This window comes from Rhinichthys klamathensis, unplaced genomic scaffold (assembly GCF_029890125.1).
Source record: "Rhinichthys klamathensis goyatoka isolate OS25496 unplaced genomic scaffold, OSU_Roscu_1.1 h1tg000390l_1, whole genome shotgun sequence".
Taxonomy (NCBI): Eukaryota; Metazoa; Chordata; class Actinopteri; order Cypriniformes; family Leuciscidae; genus Rhinichthys; species Rhinichthys klamathensis.
Window position 1 is genome coordinate 317,874 of NW_026606893.1, and position 21,388 is coordinate 339,261.

At 39.2% G+C, this 21,388-nt stretch overlaps 1 protein-coding gene across 5 annotated transcripts in view; it reads left to right on the forward strand.

Annotated features, from left to right (window-relative positions):
• The first annotated feature begins 305 nt into the window (after window positions 1–305).
• The window catches only part of foxp4 (forkhead box P4), a 126,510-nt gene continuing 105,427 nt past the window's right edge, over window positions 306–21,388 (forward strand). For 2 of the 5 annotated variants that reach the window (XM_056234131.1, XM_056234130.1), the window contains exon 1: window positions 308–845. The gene's annotated coding sequence lies outside the window, so the exon portion shown is untranslated. Of the gene's footprint in view, window positions 846–21,388 lie in introns of all 5 variants that reach the window. The other 3 variants (XM_056234128.1, XM_056234127.1, XM_056234129.1) reach the window with 3 other exon arrangements.

The window sequence follows — 21,388 nt, forward strand, 5'->3', positions numbered from 1 at the left end:
ATAATAACATTTAAAACAACACATTTTAGGAAAAATATAATAACTCTTACAACAAAACCAGATTGAATGATGACAAGCAGCATGAACAGACTTGTTATTTCCTGAAGAGTATATGTGGACTAAGGTAACGGTTCCCTTGGTGAGTCTGTCCTTTGACTAACATCTGTTGCTCCTCGGCTGCCACAATGGCCAAACTAAACCAGCGATGCGCGCGCAGGTGAAGAGATCAGCGCCTGGAGCGCGCGAGCTTTTGTATTGTGCTACAAGCTCCGTCAGCGCAGAAGATGTGCACGCGCGCCCGTTCTCGGCGTATTACGGTAGACCAAACTGTCCCCTAACATCGCCAACACAAGACACAAGCGGAGTAATTCAACACTGATTTCTCTGCGAATGAGCGAGGAACAGACGAGATGCCAAAAACTCCAGCGAGAAGCATTATTGGGACTTTAGGAAAACTCACCGTGTGATAACAGAGAGAAAGAGGGAAGACCTGAAGCGACGGGGAGGCGTAAAGAGCCGCGTGCTTGTTCTTCATGAACTTTGAGGAGCGCTGTGACCATGCAGCCTTTGAGCTAGTGCACGATTATTGTTTCCACTTATCACCCTACTGAGTGACCAGTCTGAGAGAGGACGCCAGTAAAAAAGGAAAAGAAGACTAATAAAGACAGTTGTCGTTGAAAGTAATGGTCTGAAGACATCACTCATAGAACAGGATTTTTTTTTTCTTTTTGCGTTGCTCTTCTGAAGCTTTCTGGAATCGCTGGGACATTCACGAGAGCTGGAGCGACACATCCACATGGTCCAGCCGTAGAGTGAAAGTAGAGTTCTTCACAATATCCTAACAGGTTCATATCCACTTTTTTTACTTCTTCTTTTTCATTCTTTCTTCTTCTTCTACTTTACGCCTCGCTTCTTACGCGATTTTAATAGCCTATCCCAGATTTGAATGCTCGGACGCGCTATCACACACACGCTTCTTCGGATCAATAGAAAGAAATATCAGTGTATTTTCTTAGATGTTTTGCAAATGGGAAGCTCCTAGTATCACAATGAATTAGACAATCTAACTTTTTTTTACGTGACACTTTTAAACCGGAGATGAACGCGTGTTGTTGTTCTCCACGAGAGAATAATACATGATTATAAATTAGAGACATTTTTGACAAAATAAATGATGACTTTGAAGTCTTTTACATTAAAAAATGAACCACGATGGTAGAAAAGAATATAACAAGTTTATTGAACGTGCAGCTGAGTTTGAAAATATCACCTGCTCCGAGATCTGAGATCTGAATTCTGAAATCAAAATAAAAAAAAAGGATTATTTTTGACCGATCAGATAAAGTAATTTTTAATAAATAAATGTTAGTATGGATTTGTTTTCTCTTGACATTCCATAGAAATGTAGAAATCACATATTTTTTTGGTCTTTGAGACAAAACTCTCCGGATAAACCACTCAAAGTTAATAAACAGCATCGAAATATGAGGCTACCGTAAACTAAAAAGTTAAACCACGGCTTAATGCACATTTGTTTTTCTTATTCTCCGTGTAGTTGATTGTTTTTAAAAGGCTCTCAGCAAATAGTGATTTGATCTCATATCCCATGCCTTCTGATTCATACGTTTTCATATCTATAAGATACAATGTTTTGAAGTAATAATTTAGCGTTTTAAAATTAGGCTATAACAGAAAGTAAAAACAAAAATAAATTAAACGTATTGAAGTTTGTTAATAGTTGTTTTAGGGTCTATTAGCGGTGTGTTACTGAGACTGGAATATAAAAAAATGTAAGGAATGAAATAAAAGAAATCTAAAAGTAAGATTAACTCTGCATGTATTGATTATTTATTATTATACTTAGGCCTATAAATGAGTATTATTTCGAATGCATCAATTACAGCGATATAGGCTACACGAGTAAGGTTTGTATAGATGCAAAATCAGATTTTAAAATTGATGAAACGTTATTAGGTTTGCACATCAAAATAAAATATATATTTTTAATTGGTCTTTTTTTTTTGCATCGCCTTTACGAACATATTGCTGACTAACTTCAGTGATGAAAAACGTAATTTCTTTATTTAGGGATTAATTTTTACACAGATGCATGAGCAACATTAACTTTTAATTTTATTTTTAAACCATATGTTTAATGGTTTCTTGTTCGTTTCGTGATCATCAGCGCTGTTTGTTTCTCTCTCAAAGACAACAGCAAAATTAAAACAAAACAAAACAACAATTTTAACGTGAGTCCCTGGCATTAAAAGTGAATCTGCAGAGGGAAGTACAGCTTAGGAGTTAAACCAAGTACACTAGTAATTCAGACTCTTTGTGTACTTGTGTGTGTGTGTGTGTGTGTATATTAAGCCTACACACACATCATCATCATCATCTTCATTCTCCTCATAACCTGTCAGTGTGTGTTAATCTCATGTTAATAAGGACTGATTGATGGAGCTTTTGACACAATTAATTTAAATTTCATAGAAAGTATTGGTTGAATGTTGACTTAATTCACTGTTGGCATTTACAGCACAATGCATGCCAAATCACAAGATGAATCTTTTTGAAAATTCAAGGAGAACGATAAATGATTTACTTTGATGTCATAAAGTGTTTCTGATATTTTTATTTTGTTTAATCTTTTAATTATTTCGTGTTTAGTATTACTAACAGCGTTTAAAAACACACGAAAGGGCATTGGCATTTATTTTCTGAAAGCTTAATTTCATAAAATATTTATTTTATTTAATCAGACAAATAATTTTTCTTCTACTAAAACACTTTTTTTGTCTCAGTGCTGCACTTGTGCTCCTAAAATGTCTGTTCTTTGATATATTGCCTCTTATAATGAATAGATTCCATGCTAATTGAAATGTGACATGTGTAAATGTAGATGTAGATGAACATAAGCATAAAGTGATGAATACAAATTCCATTTGATCTGCTTGTGTGTTAGATGAATAGAGTGATTGAATGATTTTATGTGCTTATAGAGGAAAAGTGATAATTCATGAAGTTGACAAAGAATATGGCATTTCGTTCAGGGAGGGCATGAAAATGGCAGTAAAGTGGGTAATTTAGTTATTTGCATGGCCGTCAAGCAGCTGCAGGCGGCAACAGCTACACCTCAGCCGATAGTTTTAGCACTCTTGTTTCTAACGGCGGACACCAGACTACCGTAGAGTTCGTTATAATTGGTGATGTATCACTTTTTCTGTGATAAGTGATTTTGTTTTATGTTGTTCTCCATGTTTATACAGACTACAAACCTCACTTTCGGAGGTCTTTCAAATACGATATTTTGATGAATGTGTGGATTGCATGGCAGGCTGGTATTTAGTCCAATGTGGGTATTTTTCTGGGTAGAGAGAAGGTCAGGAATGTGTTTGTTTTGGATGTTGAGACTAACCTGATGCCAGGTGTACATTCAGGCATGTTGCTTTTTGATGCATATTTTAGGAACATTTGGTGATTGAAACTTTATTTGAACAACCGGTTCCATGCTAATGCAAATATATGTCGGCGTGTGCTGTGCAAAAAGCATTTAGTGCTTTGTGTGTGTGCTTTTTTTTTCAAATTCAGATGAGCCTTAGTGAAGTGATTTAGAGGTAAATTTAAGTTTTTCAATATCATGGGTGGTTTTAACACAAAGCACTCTTGTTCTCATGAAGCACTGTCCCTTAGACCCTCACATGGCATTTCCACCATTAAACTCTTTTACCGTTCCAAAAATAATGTTAGTTTTCACACAAGTGCATTTTTAGCTAAAGCATTTTGAAGAGCAATACATATCCATCTCTAACTGATTAGGATTATTTTTTGTCAACCACACTTTTGGCCACTTCTGCTCTCCGAAACATGTTTGTGTGAAATATGTCATGCCTACGTTCTCTCTTTCATATTTCAGCTGACCTTACGTGAAAGGTCAGGCTGTAATTTTTACGCTCGTTTGCGTCTTTAAACGCGTCAGCTCTGGCGTTGACCAGCAGCGAGCACCAGCCGTAGATTAAACATGTGGTTTTAATTGACGATGTTATTTGGTGGAACGGCGAGGCTGGGCATTTTTCAGTGTATGTGAATCATAAATTATGCACGTTTTTAGACAGTGAGAGCTGCTTTTATTACTAGTCAGAGAGTGGTGTCATTTTCTCCTCAAACTCTGAGCCTTGAAAGAGGGAAAAAAAAAGGAACTAACTACTCTAAAAAAGACACTAAAGCAATTTCAACCAACTTCAGCATCTGCAAATCAAAAACCGAAAAGACAAAAGAGACCAGAGTGACGGATGTTTTCCAGATGACAATGTTGATCTGATTAGTTGAGCTAGATATCGAAAAGGTCTGCCGTTGACTGTTTCAACTTTGAGAGAGACCAGACTGCAGTGCGGAAATGCTGTCTCGGCGATCCGTCAGCTGAAGATGCTGCTGGACATTGTTTTCCTATGTCTATTTATTCCCAATGTGAATTTAATTCTCCACTTGAACTCTTAAGCACAGTTTCTCTTTACTGTGACCTCAGTGGCACATTTTTTTGTGTGCAGTTTTTGCGCACAAGGTTTCCTGTGTGGGGAGGCTTCACGCCGGGATTCGGGAGAGTGCCAGGCTGTTATGAGGTGATGACTGTCTTAAAGAATGACCCTAGCGTTTGCTTAGAGAGAGGAAGGGCCCATTTCCGATAAGCTGGGGAAATGTGGTAGAAGGAAAAGCAGGGTGTTCACTGGACGGAAATGACAGTACTTGAGTCTGAGGCGTTGATCATTACTTCTCTATATCCATTAGCCGAGCACCTCGGGAGAGATTATTGGCAGCTCTGAGCTGCGGACGCGGATTGAAAGCGAACTAGTGCGCTGCATGGTCGGTCACATGTGGATACCTGCTTGAAAGAGTTACAACTGGCCTTTTTTGCCCGAAACAGATTCAGGTACCTGTTGGAGTGACAAAGAACACTGTGTATTGATTACTGAAGCCTAGATAGTGTCTAAGGGAGGATGCAAGCTGAAGTCATAAACTTGCTCCCTGTGGCCACCGAAGCTGCTTCTGCTAACTTTGCGTTCCAGCTGACAGCTGTATTTGTGTTATGGATTTTCTCTCAGTCCGCCGTCTCCCCCCTCGAGCCTTCACCCCCTCCACGAAGGTCTTTATAATGCGACTCGCTGTATATTTTAAAAACCCCAGCGCAACGCTGACAAGCCATCATGTCCGTCAGAGAACGGCGTAGAGCAGCCACATCAGTAAAGCTCTTTGGGAAAGATGGGAGCAAACTTTTCGGCACTGTCACAAAAGACGTGACGTGATGTCAGAGTGACAGCTGCGGCTTGTTTGAATGCGTCTTAGTAAAGTTTTCTAGAGAAGCCCAGTTCTGTTTCTCGCTTCTATCGCAGATAAAATCCCACTTGTGACGCCAAATGCTAAGCTCTCAAAACAGCGATTGCGATTACTGAAAACTTCTGCCTAAACAGGAGAGGAGAAAACCTCTGATGTTTTATTCCTCTCCGCGTTGCCCGGCTTTGTTTGCCGGCAACGGCAGGAGGAATTCCTGTCAGTGTTGCCGGCCGCAGTAAACCGTAGTCCGGGTTTAAAACTCTAATCCACCCCCAGCTGCCGAAGGTGCGAGCGGTTCGTTCCTGAGGGAGATTCTGGCGCTGCACTGTACGCTTGGATAAATCCCCCCTCCCCACTGTGTGACCATATAAGTAATAACCATATAAATGCATCTAATTTTCATTCGCTAATCCGTAAAGTAGCAGCGGAATGGAGAAGTGTTGGTTTCTTTTATGGTATTAGTAATGGGTAACAAGGGGATGCCTACTTAAGTTATTTGCATTTGAAACGGACGAACGTGATACATCTTATGACAGAATTATCTTTTAACCATGTGTACAACAAAATCAGATTCGTCTTTCCATTTTTGATTGATTGCTTTTTCTTCTGCCCCTCTTGTAGTTCTGGCTCAACTTTCTTAGACACTTTGCATTTTCCTACAAGAATATCACAATTTCAGAATGTGTCGTTATAAATTCCCAAATCCATGCGTTTCTTTGTGTTGTGTAAGGTCTTGTCTTTTCCCCCCCCTTCTCTGACGCTGTTGTGGTGAAGTGTTTTGTCTTGGTGGGGGGTGAGGAGTGCAAGAAGCGCAGCGCAACACACTCGCACTGCAGGAAAAGCACGTTATCTTGCGCTAACCATCACATGCCAAATAATGGGAGGGCTTTTACACATGGACGCAGATTCAAGTTTCAATCAAAATCAAGTTTTGGATAACATAAATATATTTACAGGTTTACATTTTTTTTATATACATATTGTATACATCTATATTATATATATATATATATATATATATACAGGTTTTAAAAAAATATATAGATGTCATCCAAAACTTGATATTGGTCAAAATTAATTGTTTTTAACTAAATTAATTGGCTATATTCCCAACGAGTGTATTGTTGTGATTTTATAATTTAATATTTTTTTATTACCAATAAATGTACGATAGCTCAGGAGGAGAAATTTAAGGGTTTCAGAAAAATTAAGAAAAAAAGAGATTGATTTCTGCTCTTACTCATTTTTAAAACATGTGTGATGAGCGCTGCTAACCGTTGGTTAGAGTTGCCTTTTGCTCTCGGCTGTGGTCTGTGAGCATTGTTGACCAGGGGACATCTGCCACTATATTATCCCCAGCTGTTATCTGAATAATTGTATAGTAACCCCCCTTCACACACACACTAACACACTCACAGACAGCCCCTTACCTCCATTCATCGAAGCGCTAGCAGGAGAAGTCAGGGAGAGTATTTTCCTACAGAGGGGTCGCGGGTGGAAGGAGGGGTGGAAGGGTTAGGGGAGCCGGTCAGACTTCATACCGGTTGAGCTTTTCTTGACGGTAGGTTGGGGGCATGATGGGGCTCTGTACCGGTATGAAGTCTGCCCTCGCGGTCACTGCCAGTCGGCTAACATCTGTAATGGGATTCTACATCCATATCCCCTCTTCCCTGGGAAATAACCTACTCACTAAACCTAGGATTAGCACTCCTGTCCAGGACTTTTCCACAGGAATGAATAAGTTTTGTGCTTTGTTTTCTTGCTCACACACACTTTTAAATTCAGCCCCACTGTCTTTTTTCCCCTTTGCCATGGCAAAGAAAGGTGTGAACAAAGGTTTTAATTTATTTATATTATAAAATTTAAGAGGAAAAAACAATTATTGCATGCACTGTTTAGGGCATGCATCCTCTTATATTTACTTTTACAATGTTAATGCAGCAGAAAAAGTACTCCATTTAAATTAAAATGTTTTTATTTATTGTACTGTATGAAGGTATTTCAATGTTGCTTGTATATGAAAATGTGTGTGAGTGTGAAAAGAGAGATGCAAACTCCCAGCATTTTCCAAACAGTTTTTAATAATTTTTTTTTACATTTTTATATTTATAAAATGGTAGGGTTACAAAAAGCTGACGTGTGTCTTGTACTTGTACTACTATACTGTACTTTATAGTGAGTGGTGCTTTAATGGTTGCCGGCAATATAGTGATATTATTTGAACCATGTTAGCTTATATCAAATAAATAAGCCAATGAGCAATTTCTTTGCTATTTTTCATTGATGTCCTCTTTGCAGCTTTTTGATGGGCTTTATCCAGGCTTTCACTCTCCCTCCCACCCACATACCGAAAAGGCAAACTCCAGCACTGGTCTATTTTCAACTCTGATCACTGGATGACACCAGGGCGACTTAAAGTGGTGCGACCTCTCGAACCCTTTCTTTCTTACCTCTCTCTTATTACATATTCTTTAAATCTGTGTGGCGGAAGACATTTGTGTGCAGACATCTTACCTTTTCAAATTAATTAGTCTCCTGGCATCCTTGAACTCGCGTTGAAAGGGGACTGAATGCTTTAATTAAAAAAGGAATGATGGCCAAATTCATGTTCGTCCACACACATGCGCTTTTTTATGGGGAGGAATTGCATTGCTGTGATATTGGGATGACATGGCATTCTATGGTAATTTTTCACTTTCAATTTGAATTACCTTTCCTGACATGACCCATGCCCAGATTTTATTAAAGGAATCTACATGATAAAAGTTGCAGATAACTCCAGATAGAAAGGTGTTGTGACTGTATGCTTAATTTTGAAACTAGCATACCTAATCTTTACTTCATTTCTTTTCAATCAAGCGATCGCTTTTATCTGATAAAATGGTGAGCGGATGAAAGGCTGAAGCCTCAGATGTAAACCTATTACTTGTATTAAAACCTGATTCAATTTGTTTAAAGAGTTTGTATGCGGCATTTTATCACATTCAGACATTTCCACGCCTGCGTTTTTTTCTTTAATAGGTTGTGAGGAAGGACTTTTTTTTGTGATCTTTTGTTAAGTGTTTGGTTGTCATAATTGCTGTTTCAGTTCATAGGAGATTTTTTTTTTTTTAATTCAGTTCCCGCAGGTAGAGGAAGAATTGGAAGAAAATGTTTTTGAAATCTCTAGATAAGAAGAAACAGGGCAATATGACCACTGTCCACAGGTGAGCTAATTATCCTCTATCATTTCAACTATGACAGGTATTTTGCCTTTGTTTCTCATCACCCTCAGATTTCTTTTGAAGTATTTACGATCTAAAACACAAATGCAGTATTTCTTTAAGGACTAACACAATTGTATGATTGGCTTTAAAGCAATCAGCTCTCAGCAAAACAAACCTACAATGCAAGTGCATAAAAAGTTAACACGCACTCTAAAGCCTGCTTTTTTGAACAGCCAGAGTCGAAGTGAAGGAGGAAATTATTACAGCGGCAAGTTAGGTTGAATTCGACATCTCTTGACGAGTCAGTTTCTTTATGAGGCTTTGTGCTGGGCGTTTGTAAAAAATCTGGCCAGAGAGAAGTTTCCAGAAATCCTCAGTCGGAGCACATCTCCTGGGTGCTATTAGGCCGAGGCGTCTGCGAACTTCCACCATCCCTCCCGGTAACGCTTCGCGGTTTAGAGCAATCACTTTCCGCACACCAGCTTGCCATGGCTAATTTCAAAAACACAGCCGTGGCTTGTCCCTCACGACCCCCCATGCAAAAAAATAATAATAAATCCCACAGAAGAAAAAGCGGTACAAAATAAAGTCTAAACCCTCTAGGCGATGTGAATTTGGATTTAGTTTCACTTAGGTTTCTGGTTCGAACCTGTTCATAAGGGGCCCCTAATAAGGATCTGCTACCATTTTTTTCTGAAAAGTATCAGCGGTAATGATATCGAAGAGGTGAGGTGTTCAGCCTGTCCAGTCTCTTCACTTTTCTCTCCACCTTGTCCAAAAAGTTAATTGTATTTGAAACAGATAGGGTTTTTCTGAACATTTGACAGGTCAGAGGATTGAACAAACCCCATGAGAGCGGCTCTCTTGATTGACTGCCAGTAAGCTGAACCCCTCAGCAGAGTAATCAGCATCCCCCAATCATTCAATAAACACCTAATCAGACTAATTGACCCACTCCCTGTAGGAATCGAAACCCGTGGCCTCACTCACACCTTGATGTGAATGACGAGTGGCCTGGCTGCCCTCTTTTAAGGTCTCAAACATTTGGATAAACGTTCTGAACCATGGTTTTATTATGGCAGTAAGACTCATAGGCCGAAAACAAAGGTTTGCGTGTGGTCAGTTGAGCTCTGGAAACTCTACAGTGGCCTGTACTCCAAGTTATGGAAACCCCCCAAAATAAAGGCTAAAATGTGAGGAATTTGATAAATGCTCTGATTAGTTGGCCACCCTATTTAACAGATAAAGAATGAGCGTAATGCATGAGGAGGGGAAAATGAAAGAAAATATATGTGGCTATTCCAGTAAAAAATAGAATTAGTGTCTCATCACCTGTTTTATCTTGGTATATTAATGTGTCGTCCTCAGCAGCTTATCCCAAGGTTGTCTGGCGAAATCGTTTTAGCGCCGTGTGTGTTGGCTGACTTTCAGAGCAACGCGCCTCTCCAGCCGAAGCCTCCTTCCCACCCGACTCTGACATGCACTGTCTTATCTTCTTGACAACTTTGTCCACAGAGACGCTCCAAAGATATTGATATTACAATGTATTTTATTGTAATGAAATATGTGTTAAGCTTTACTTTGTCAAATATGACTTATCGCCCCTCTTAGATCCCCTGTCTGAGGAATCTGGAATGGCGTACTGTTAGAGTTGCTCAAAAAAAAAACTAAAAGGGTCATAAAAAGAGCTGCTTTTTTCCTGTCTTTTGTATTTCGGTTTGATTTCTTTTCTTGGGGAGAGCTGTGCGTTTTCTCAAGAGATTGTGACTTTTTTCATATTTTTTTCTCTCCTGTCTGTAAAGCACATTTGTATCTTTGGCTTCTCTTCTTTCTTTAATTTGGCTAAAGGTTCACCTCCAGCCGAGACAGCAATTCAGAAACACCTCAAATATATATATATATATATATATGCATACACACTTGCACACTCTGCCGGATTATATGAGGAAATAATTCCATACAGTCATCCATCCTATAAAAGTATTATTCTCTCGTTCTGTCCCCCAACACACACCCTCTCTCATTCTCTATTTTTCTCTTTCCTTTTTCCTTATATTCCTGCCTGGTAATGAGAATGTGTTAATGAGAGTGAGAGATCTTTCGGGTATAGCGTAATTTATCAGAAAGGCATAGTTTAAAAAAGGAAGCAAAAAAAGAATGAGGGAAGAGACGGCCCTTCAAAGAAATTCTATTCTTCTTATTTCTGAATGTTTGATGAGACATTGAAAAGTTTTCTAACGTCATGCGGCCCGAACAGTACAGAACAGTGCGCTGTCTAATCACGCTTCACAGAAAAATGACTTCCAACCAGATTTAATTAACTGATAAGAGGGGCTTCAAATTAATTTTTCAAGGATGTTAGATTTTGATTAAGAAACTCCTAAAAGAAATAGACGAATAATCAATTTTTTAATCAACTTACTCAAATGGTAACTGGTTAATATGGTAATTCTGACAATTAGGCCAAATGTTGTAGAGCAGCATTTTCAATGCATCCTTGTAAAGAAATTATAATATCTTCACATCTAATTATCACGGTTATTTAATTTTTTTGTGTGGCTACCTCTCAATTTCACTATTCAATTTCTTTTCTCTTCTACACCTCTTCCATTAGGTCCATATTCAAATGAGAAGTTGGAGATAGTATTAAAATGAGACTTTGAGAGCACTGAATGGAGTCTTTCAGAAATCCATATTGGACGGATATTGGGTTGAAGGGTGTGTGGGGGTGGGGTGCCGAAAAGGGAAGTGTTAAATTTAATCGTAGTCGTTTACATTTAAAGCAAAAATGACTCTTGAGATTTCTTAAGCCTTTCGTCGCCTCTGTAGATTACATGAATTAATGGCGTGAACTTTTACTTGGGGCTTATTCATTCTGAATGGACCCTGCCTGTGAAGGTATGAGAATTTTATGTTAAAAGTTTGGAAGTTTTTTAGTGTGGCGAAAGATCTTCACATTTGATTGTACTTGACGAAAAAAAATAGAAAAGCTTACATGGCATTTTTCAATAATGAATCATTTTAATTATGATCTTTTCCTTAATCAGCTCTCCACTCAAAGCAACTTTCTAAGATTTATACAAGCTTGATTCAAGTTTTCGAATAATGGACTTTTATCATGTCGTCATACTCGACCTTTCAAAAGTTTAGGTTGTTAAAAAAATTCTTTCAAATAAATTCTGTTCTTCTGTTCGTTCCATTTATCAGAAAATTCTGGATAAAATGCATCAGCGTTTCCACAAAAATATTAAGCAGCACAACCTTTTTTCAACGTTGTATCAATAAAAAATGTTTCTTGTGCACCAAATCAGCATATTAGAATGATTTCTGAAGGATTATGTGACACTGAAGACTGGAGTAATTGTCTTTGACATCACAGGAATAAATGAAATCTTTAAAATATTTGAACATTAAAAACAGTTATTTTAAATTGTAACTATATTTCACAGGATAACAGCTTTTCACTGTATTTTTGACCAAATAAATGCAGCCTTGGTTAGCAAACCAGGCTTCTTTAAAAACAATTATTTTGAATGGTAGTGTACATATAACATTTTTAGTGATTTGTCAAATTCACTTAAACTCAGTTTTTTTTCCTCAAATTGAACAAATACATATGTATCATGCATACCATAGTTTTTAGCATTTTTTTTATGTCTACTACTAACAAAGGCGTATTTTTTCATTCACCGAGCGTTACCCTCGTGCTGCGTAACAAGAAAATATTGACAAAACAGTTGAGTGCTGCTTTAAACGACGCAAGACCGGCTTCCGTTCCCTTTGAACTCGCTCACACAAGTGGCTAAGTAGCTTCTTGAACGAGGCCCGGCTGGCAAAAACTCAATATTGAACGTACATATTCAATTAGCAAAACTCATTAGCAAAACTTGGCGTTTGTTGTTGTTTTTTTTTTCTCTTTCTCTCTGGCACAGAATTAATGGTTTTGATATGCTAATTAGCGAGTAATTTAATTTCAAAAGGCCTCAATTAACAGCGGCATTGTGGACACGATGAAGTTAAGCAGCATAATCTAATTTGCATTAGTAACGAGCAGGGAGTAATTAGGGGACTAATTAGACACTTCAGACAGCACTTGTGTTTACTTTCTTAATGAAGTGGAGGGCTTTTTTTTTCGTAGGAGCCAGAGTGTGCCAAGCATCAGAAGGGGTGGTGGGGGCGGGGATTTGGCACTAGGAGACGAGTGGCATATGGCTTACTGATCGGCTCCAATTACAAACCCCGCTACCTGTCACGTTAGTGGGCTGGTGACGTGAGTCGACAGCCATGTGCGCTCTCGAGTACCAATCGCCGAACCTACATGTGTCGGGATAGGCGCACGACATCATGGGCCGAATGGAACCTTCTGGTGGAATTCCACCGCTCTGTGCCCTGGCTCTGCATACTGTCTGATGATGAGGTCATAGCGCAGGGACATGTCAGAGCCATTACGGGCCTCCGTCCGCCTGGCCGTATTGGTTTAAAAATTTGTACCAGGGAAGAACCTTCTGTAGAAAATTCCAGATGGCCCTTCTTTCATAGAAGACGGAAAGTTTTTTTTTCTCGTCTTGAAAGAGATCCAGGGTTCAGGACGGTAGCAGATGGAGCGGTATCGGGGGCGCAGACTGTTGATGCACGCTGTGACCTGGGCTGTAGTTTGTCTTGCTCTCAATAGTCTCATGTAGCCACTTTATCAAATGAGTGACAGGATGGAAATGAAATGAAAAGGAGAGAACACAGCAGAGGAGGTCTCTCCATCTCCCCTCACTCTCCCATTTATCTGTCTTTCACTCACTTCCTTTCTCTCTGTTTAGCTTGCTGTCTGGTCATCTGTTTTCCCTTCTCTTTTGGGGTATAAGCAGACTCTCTGATAAAAGGATATTTGGCCATGGGCTTGGTACACAAGCCAGTGTTATTTTCTCAGCCGTTGCGTCAATAAGAAACCCTGCTTCTCCAGGAGTATCCAGGCAGCTCGCAAACATTCCACCAGCTTTTCCAGGCTTTGTCCGGCAGGCGAGTATAAATTATAGCTTTGCTTTTGTTGAGCATTCGTTTTCTTAAAGTGACCACACACTGAGGACTCCTTCCTTCTTGTTACCAGATGATTTTTATTTTTTTAATGTCTCACCATGGCATCAGTAAGATTTTTTTTTTTTTTTTACAGCCTTTTCTATTGGCCCCACCACAAAAGATACTTTTTTTTTGTTAACAGTGTAGTTGTACTACTACTACTACTACTACTAATAATAATAATAACACTAATTTAATTAACTTTTTGTACACATTTTTTTATCATTTCTTTTCTATATATTTTCTTTACAGAATTACATATATATAAAATGTTCTCAGAGAATGTTTGACTGAAATGTTGCTAATTAATAATAATTAATTCTTTACCAACACATTTAAAAAAAATCACAAAATGTTTTAAAGTGTAAATTATACAGATCCATACTTTTTGCTTGATAGCAATGGCATATAATGCAGTGATTGACATTTGTTTGTTTTGTACTTTTTTGACACATTTATTTATTGATGCTTCCAAAACAATTTTTTGCTAATTTAACAAAACTTTTGTTGCCAGCTAGTATTGGCTAGTGTTTAAAGTTTCAAAACATAAAGAATGGATGTACAATATTAACAAAAGTAATATTTTGAGTTTTGTCAAGAACTGGCCTGGAACTCCCTCACACTGGCCTCTGGCCAACAGGCCATCTTTATTGTTGAGCATTCTGACTGATGCGGGTGGCACCGAGGTCAAAAGGGAGGCTGTAGTAGATAAACAGTAGGAAGGAAGGCCTGGAGTCATCATCTGAAGTGCTCATTTATTTGAATTTGAGCTGGATCCCATTAAAATGTTGAGAAATTATGGTAAACAGTGTGGCCTGTGAGTGTATTCACAGAAGTCTAATTGAGGGCTTGAGTCTGTGTACTGTTAAAATGGGGGCCCCCCTCAGGATTCCGGGGCCAAACTCGATTTACGTACCAACACTAACTATGAGCAAAGCAGCCCAAAAATGTCCAAGTCTGCATGTCGTCTGCATCCTTAGTGGCGTATGGCATTGAGTTTCAGGCGGAGTTGTTTTTGGATACAGTAGAGCTGTGAAGTTGGCCCGCCCGTCAGGAAGGGTGGAGCTGTAGGTGAGAAAGAGGGCAATTTTGATTGACAGCTTAAAAGTGGGTGGGATTAAAGTGTTAGTTTTAAGGGTTTACTGTGTGTGCATATGCACAAATTATATTAATATTGTGACTAAAATGCCCCACCCACCGCTTTTAATTGCAAAACTATATTCCAGATTCACTCAACTTTTATATGGTTCCTGGAAGGGGACCAGGTTTTGATTTTAGCATTATGCTTTAGAAGTGGAGTTGAAATCTGAACCCTTCCTTGTTTTAACAAGGCGACTGACTCATTGGCTGCTGGTTCAGCAACGGACGTCGTAGAGCTTAGTTGGTCTGTTTTTTGCCCAACTTTCTCACTTTACGACCAGCCGCCCTGTTGATGTGTCTAAACGCGTTGCTCTCTATTACTTCTGACAGGCGTGAGGAGTTAATTAATGCCGCTGGCGGTGCAAGATCTCCTCGGCCGGGACTATTTCTCAGATACCATCCGCTGTGTTGACTACACACTGTAAACAATGCCAGGGCACCGTAAACTACAGCTCCCATGAGCGGGCTTGAATGACTCAATATTGCCAGGATTACACACTCTTTTAATGTTTATATGATAGGTAGGCTCCTTTTTTTTTTTTTTTTACATTCTCTAATAATAGCTCACAAGTAGTAAGGCCTTTTTCTTCTCCAGGTGGGGCTCTTCCCTATCAGGGCTCTGAAACAGAAGGCTACTGGCAAATTACTCTCGCATAGGGGATCAAACCGGTTGTCCCAGACACTGAGATCACACACAATGGAGGAACGGGAGGGGAAGAGAAAGGGGGGACGACAAATATGCAGCTGCCTCAGCCACCCCAAATAGCATTGTTATTGGAGTTAGAGTGGCAGAAAAGAGGGGAAAAACAATAGTGAAAAGAAAGGGTTATGTTTGTCAAGTCCACAAAACCACAGCAGCTGTAGCGGCAGAAATCCTTTCACGCCGAGCTGTCCTGTCAGTCAAACGCAAACTTAAACACACTGTAATAACAGGTCCTAGCACCAACTTGAGGTTGCCATTATCATCCACCCTGTAAGACACGTCCTCTCACATCCAGAGTGCGCTAGCCATCACTCTAACCTCCATAGAGAGAAATGAGATGGTGGGGTCAGGAAGTCTGCTAGTCTTTTGCAGAAATAAAGGGCGTCGTAAATGGGGTCTGACTCAAGGTTGGCAAGAGCAATACGATTCATGTAAATGACATCCAGGGTCACGGAGAGAAAGAGCGAGGGAGGGATTTCATGTACTATAGTTTCTTTAAATGGCTAGCTGTGTTTAATAGAAATGCAAAAACTTGGTTAAAGATTTCTTCACACATGACAGACATAATGGCAAGCATGCGAGATGTACTGAATTAATGCACTTGCCCAGATTATATGGTTTTTTGAAAACTTACCGCACTCTGTAATTCACACGCTCTCCGTATGAGCCTCGATCATGCACTGACTCATATCATACACACGTTTGTTTTTATGTAATACCCTGATTTATTCACCTTTGGGTTGCCCTTTCTCTGTGATTGGTTTACAACCACACGGCCGCCTGAAGCACAAAGAAAATGAATATTCATTAGCACCTGAACATAAGCCTTAAGTGGTCACATTTGTATTGATTATTATGTGTAACTCATGTGCCTTTTATTTTACCCAGTCAAGTTGAGGACCACACCACCCTCGCTCTCGCTTCGGGACGGTTAAGCGAACAAGGCCCTCTGATTGAGCCGTATCATGTGCCGTGGAGGTTTTAATGTAGGTTCTGCATGAGTGTCAGGTTAGGGGAAGAGGTGGGAATGATAGCGCCACTGTTCCCCCCCCACCCCTCTCCCTGCGCCTGAGATTTGGTGTAGATTTAGTACCGTGCATTAACCCCGGCACGGTTTATGGAGTTGCCTCACATGTCCAAGAACGTTTCATGAGAGGAATATTAATCTTGGGTGCCGTCGTACAAAGCGCTGCCAAGCCAAACTTTCTCTCTCTCTCTCTCTCTCTCTCTCTCTCTCTCTCTCTCTCTCTCTCTCTCTCTCTCTCTCTCTCTCTCTCTCTCTCTCTCTCTCTCTCTCTCTCTCTCTCTCTCTCTCTCTCTCTCTCTCTCTCTCTCTCTCTCTCTCTCTCTCTCTCTCTCTCTCTCTCTCTCTCTCTCTCTCTCTCTCTCTCTCTCTCTCACTCCAGCCATCTTAAGACGGAACTGAAATTGCCTACCCGAGGTAAATAAATTACTTTCATCGATTGGTGTAGTTAGAAACTGACTTTATCACAGTTTCACTTGACAAGAGTCGGATCCTGGCCTGATAAAGCGCTTCAGTATTAGGGCTTGTAAAATCAGTGCTCTGTTTCTCGATGGCTATCGCACTATATTAAAACGGAGGAAAATGCAAAAGCGATGGCCTCCGCTATCTAAGGTGTTCAACTACACACAGTCTGAGATATGCAAATAAGTGTCTGGGTTTCGCTGGCTGCTGTGTTGAATATTTTTAGTGAAAGAATTGACAGGGCTGTGAATCTCTCTGTGAACCTGTGACATTATAATGTAGGTGTTATGCTTGGCATGTTAAATAGTTCGGTGACACTGTTAATCATTTATGATTGACAACTCGACAACTTTAGGAATCTTTGAATTAGAATTTGAGAACAAAATGGTATTCACTGTTTTTTATCACTTTATTTTGTACATAGTTTGTTGGAGACTATTCTAACCACATTTAAAGGATAATTCCGGTATTTAACACTTCGAGTCTATTTTCTAGTTTGTTTTGGATGAACTAGAGTGGTGGACTTAGAAATTTTGACGATGGGTCCTGTCTCGACTTTTTGACTATTTTAGAATCGCCTCTGACCGCTTCAGAGTGGATGTCTATGGTCATGCTCAAACATGTCCTTAAAACAACCCTTAACGTTCGTTTTCAAAACTGTGCAACTCACCGAGTGGTTAGAGGTGTTCGTTGATGTTCCAAAACAAGTAGCATAGCGAAATACAGTTTCTGTCGTGTTTTATTTGCCAATTTTTAAAATCGCATTGATGGAGGACTCAGTGCTCGTTGATATTACTGCGCTACCGGAAACGGAAAGGGGTCTGTTTACATTTGGTTGTAGTCTTTTCGCTCGGTTCTCCGTCTCTTAGATGGCTAGCGTGAGCTGAGCAACTGCGGCAAAGTGGTTGTTGCCATAGATATCCATAATAAAAGGCTAGATGTCTTATGGCGGAGTCTCTATCGTCATCACCGGCGGCCATCTTGTCACAGGCTAGCTTTCTGGCGAGCTCTGTGGTACTGATGTATGGTGAGAACACAAATACCACACAAATCTTGACGGATTTTCAAACGGTTTGGTTTCTTACAAACGTTATTAACGTGGCTAGATAATTCTGGTTGATTATTTATTTATACACTTATTTTTCATAAGTGTGCAGTGTCATAACTACATCTCTGACGTTTATAACAAACCAAACCGTTTGAAAATCGGTAGAAAATTGAGCAAGTTATGGTTATTTAAAAATTACATGCACCATTAACACAATGTTACGAGTGAGCGAGCTGCCTGTGACAAGATGGCCGCCAGGTGCTGACGTCGACCTCCATTGGCCAGCAGCGCGGACGAGACATCTAGCCTTTATTATGGATATCTATGGTTGTTGCCATCAAGTGGTCGGGAGTGTGCTAACGCTTCAGACTCAAATATCGAGCGGAAGTTTATACGCGGTTGTGAGGTATCTGAAAAAATAGTTCCACTATAGCAAATAACACGGATTGAAAGCATACATTGCGCCGATATATTTGTTTTTAATATATCGACTACTACTTCAACCACCTCTAACCACTCGGTGAGTTGCACAGTTTTGAAAACGAACGTTAAGGGTTGTTTTAAGGACATGTTTGAGCATGACCATAGACATCCACTCTGAAGCGGTCAGAGGCGATTCTAAAATAGTCAAAAAGTTGAGACAGGACCCATCGTCAACATTTCTAAGTCCACCACTCTAGTTCATCCAAAACAAACTAGAAAATAGACTCAAAGTGTTAAATACCGGAATTATCCTTTAATGGTGTAAAAGCAAATGCCTTTAAAATGTCACTTTGTTGATTTTCTTTTCTGTAAAATGAACAAGACAACATATACTGTACTCTAGTGATTTGCCCATATGATTCAATCAACAATATCTGATTGTTCACAAATTTGCACTTGCAATCTTGTTTTTCTCCTTTTCTCCTCAAAATGATTGCTTTAGTTAAAGTTAATGCCATTTGTGTTAAGGGGACCATACTCGTGGTGTGGATTTAAAGCACCTAGTAACCACACAAAACACCCTAGCAACCCCATAACACCTTGAACACCTTATCAATGCCATATCAACCACACAAAACACTCTTGTATTTGTGGTGGCAAGTTTTGCAAGGGCAAACAGTACTCATGCTTTTTTTTTTTCAGAAAATGTAAAAAATGTATTCAGAGACTCCGGCTCAAACCCAAAGAGGTTAAAGGTTCACCCCAAGGCAGTTTGAGCAAGTGCATGACAGAAAGCAGACGAACAGTGCAGTCCATTACACATACTGTTTTAATAGAGACACTGCAGTGCTGATGTTATACTGTACCGCCAAGTGTTTGAAAAAGAGAAGGGAACACTGAAGAAAAGACCCACCTATGACTAAATAAATGGTGCAATCTCTTTCCACACATAATTCATTTCCTCTTTTGTCCATCTTCCCCCGTTAAAAAACGAAACCTTTTTTTCTTTCTCGTATTTAGCTAGGCTAAGTTTCATTTACAATTTGTAATAAACGTCTTATCAAATGGCAGGGGGTATTGCGTCAGCGCTGCTAACCTCAGTCTTGAGGTTAAATTCAAAGCCGCCTCTGATGTGCACAGTTTACAGAACAATAAACCCAGTACACACTCTCTTTTTTTCAGTTTTCCCTTTTTCTTTTGTTTTTTTTCCCCGTCTCTTTGTCCTTATGCAAGACCTGACAGGAAAACTGTGACAGAGGCCTGAGCACACTATCTATTAATTAGCTCCCCTTTGAGGAGGCTCTCTCCACACACACACACACACACACACACACACACAGTATGACCACAGCTGTCAGCTTCCTTCTCTAATGTCCAACGTCTCTTTCTGTTGCTCCTCAACGACTGCAGAAATATGAATGTTGTTGGAGTGAACCGCAGGTACATTTAGAGCAGGGCGAAACAAGGCCTGTGTTTTTATTTACACTTATTTGGCCCAGTCCAGGCGTTGATGTGCTGTCAAACAAACAAAGCGTTTCGTTATATAAGAGATGCTGGAGATTCAGGAATTAATTAGAAAAGCAGCATCTGAACTCCCAGGGATTTTCAGTTTGTTCATCATCAGTCATTTTAACAGTTAATTGCTGTGTGGGAGGGTGTTAATTGGAATTCCTTTATATGATGTGAACTTTGCTTCCCCTTTCTTCCTTTTTAAAGAAAAGCGTAATATTTAATTGGGTTCTGCCTATTGAGAGAGCGAGAGAAGTTTGCAGAATATGAAATATTTCTGCAAAAAATGCATTGAGCACAGAGAACATTTAAGATCATCTTGTGCAAGCACAGAACAGCTTGTAAATAATTTGTAATTGAAAATAATGATTAAAGCTTAATGTCTTTTATATTAGGTTTTCTGTATCGCAGCTGACATGATCCGATATCCTTCAGGAATACGCTCGGCTCGGTGCTGAATGATCTTAAGGCATCGTACATGAAACAAGGTCAGCTGAGACCTCACCAATCATGAAGCTGGTGTATCCACCACACAGAAGTCCCTCAAGACATTTCTGATGTGAAATGTAGCGTTCCGCTGCCTGTCTTTCCCTCTGTTGTGCAGACATGTGCAGCGGCCGGCTGCAGGCATTCCAGTGCAGCGGGCGCAGGATCTTCCTAAGTGTTCCAACTTGTTGGCAAAGCTTAAAAATGACACTGTTCCTGGAAGACGCCATAACGGAGAAGAATGAGATGTGAGAATTTGATACTCTCTGATGGTTGATACGTAATGTGTGCTAACATGCTAGCACTATATGGGAAGTTGAGTGATTTGGACATCTCTTTTCTCTGATTGGCTTTCAACGCAGTGATTTCCCCATAGGGTACTTATGCTGGTTCTGTGGAGTACGTAAAGATTTAGATTTTGCTGTGATAAAAAAAAGCTGTGCATATTCTGTACAGCTGGCTTCTAGACACATTTGTAAAACTCGCCCATTACAAAACTGATAAATTAAGAGCGATCACTATTTATTCACAATTTATTTTTTCATTAATTTATTTTAATTATTTGTCAATTAATATATACTTCTCAATCAATATTAAATCCACTTTAAAAATCTATTAGAAACAAATACAAATAACATATATATATATATATATACATTATTTATGTATATACATTATTTATATGTATATATAAAGCATTTAATTAGTCATGATTCATTATTTCAGTAATAATATAAATAATGAATCATGACTAATTTCATTTTTTTTTTCATCAAGTCATAATACTGCATATAATTTATTATCATGAATATTAATTCTAAATTATATCGATGAATCATGAATCTAGTCATGAATCATGACTAATTTCATTTTTTTCAGTTCTTTTAACTCATATATTACTGTATATAATTTAGCATTATCATTAAAATTAATGCTAAATTGTATAGTTTTGACTTAAAAAAAAAAAAAAAAAAATGAAAATAAATATATTAAAA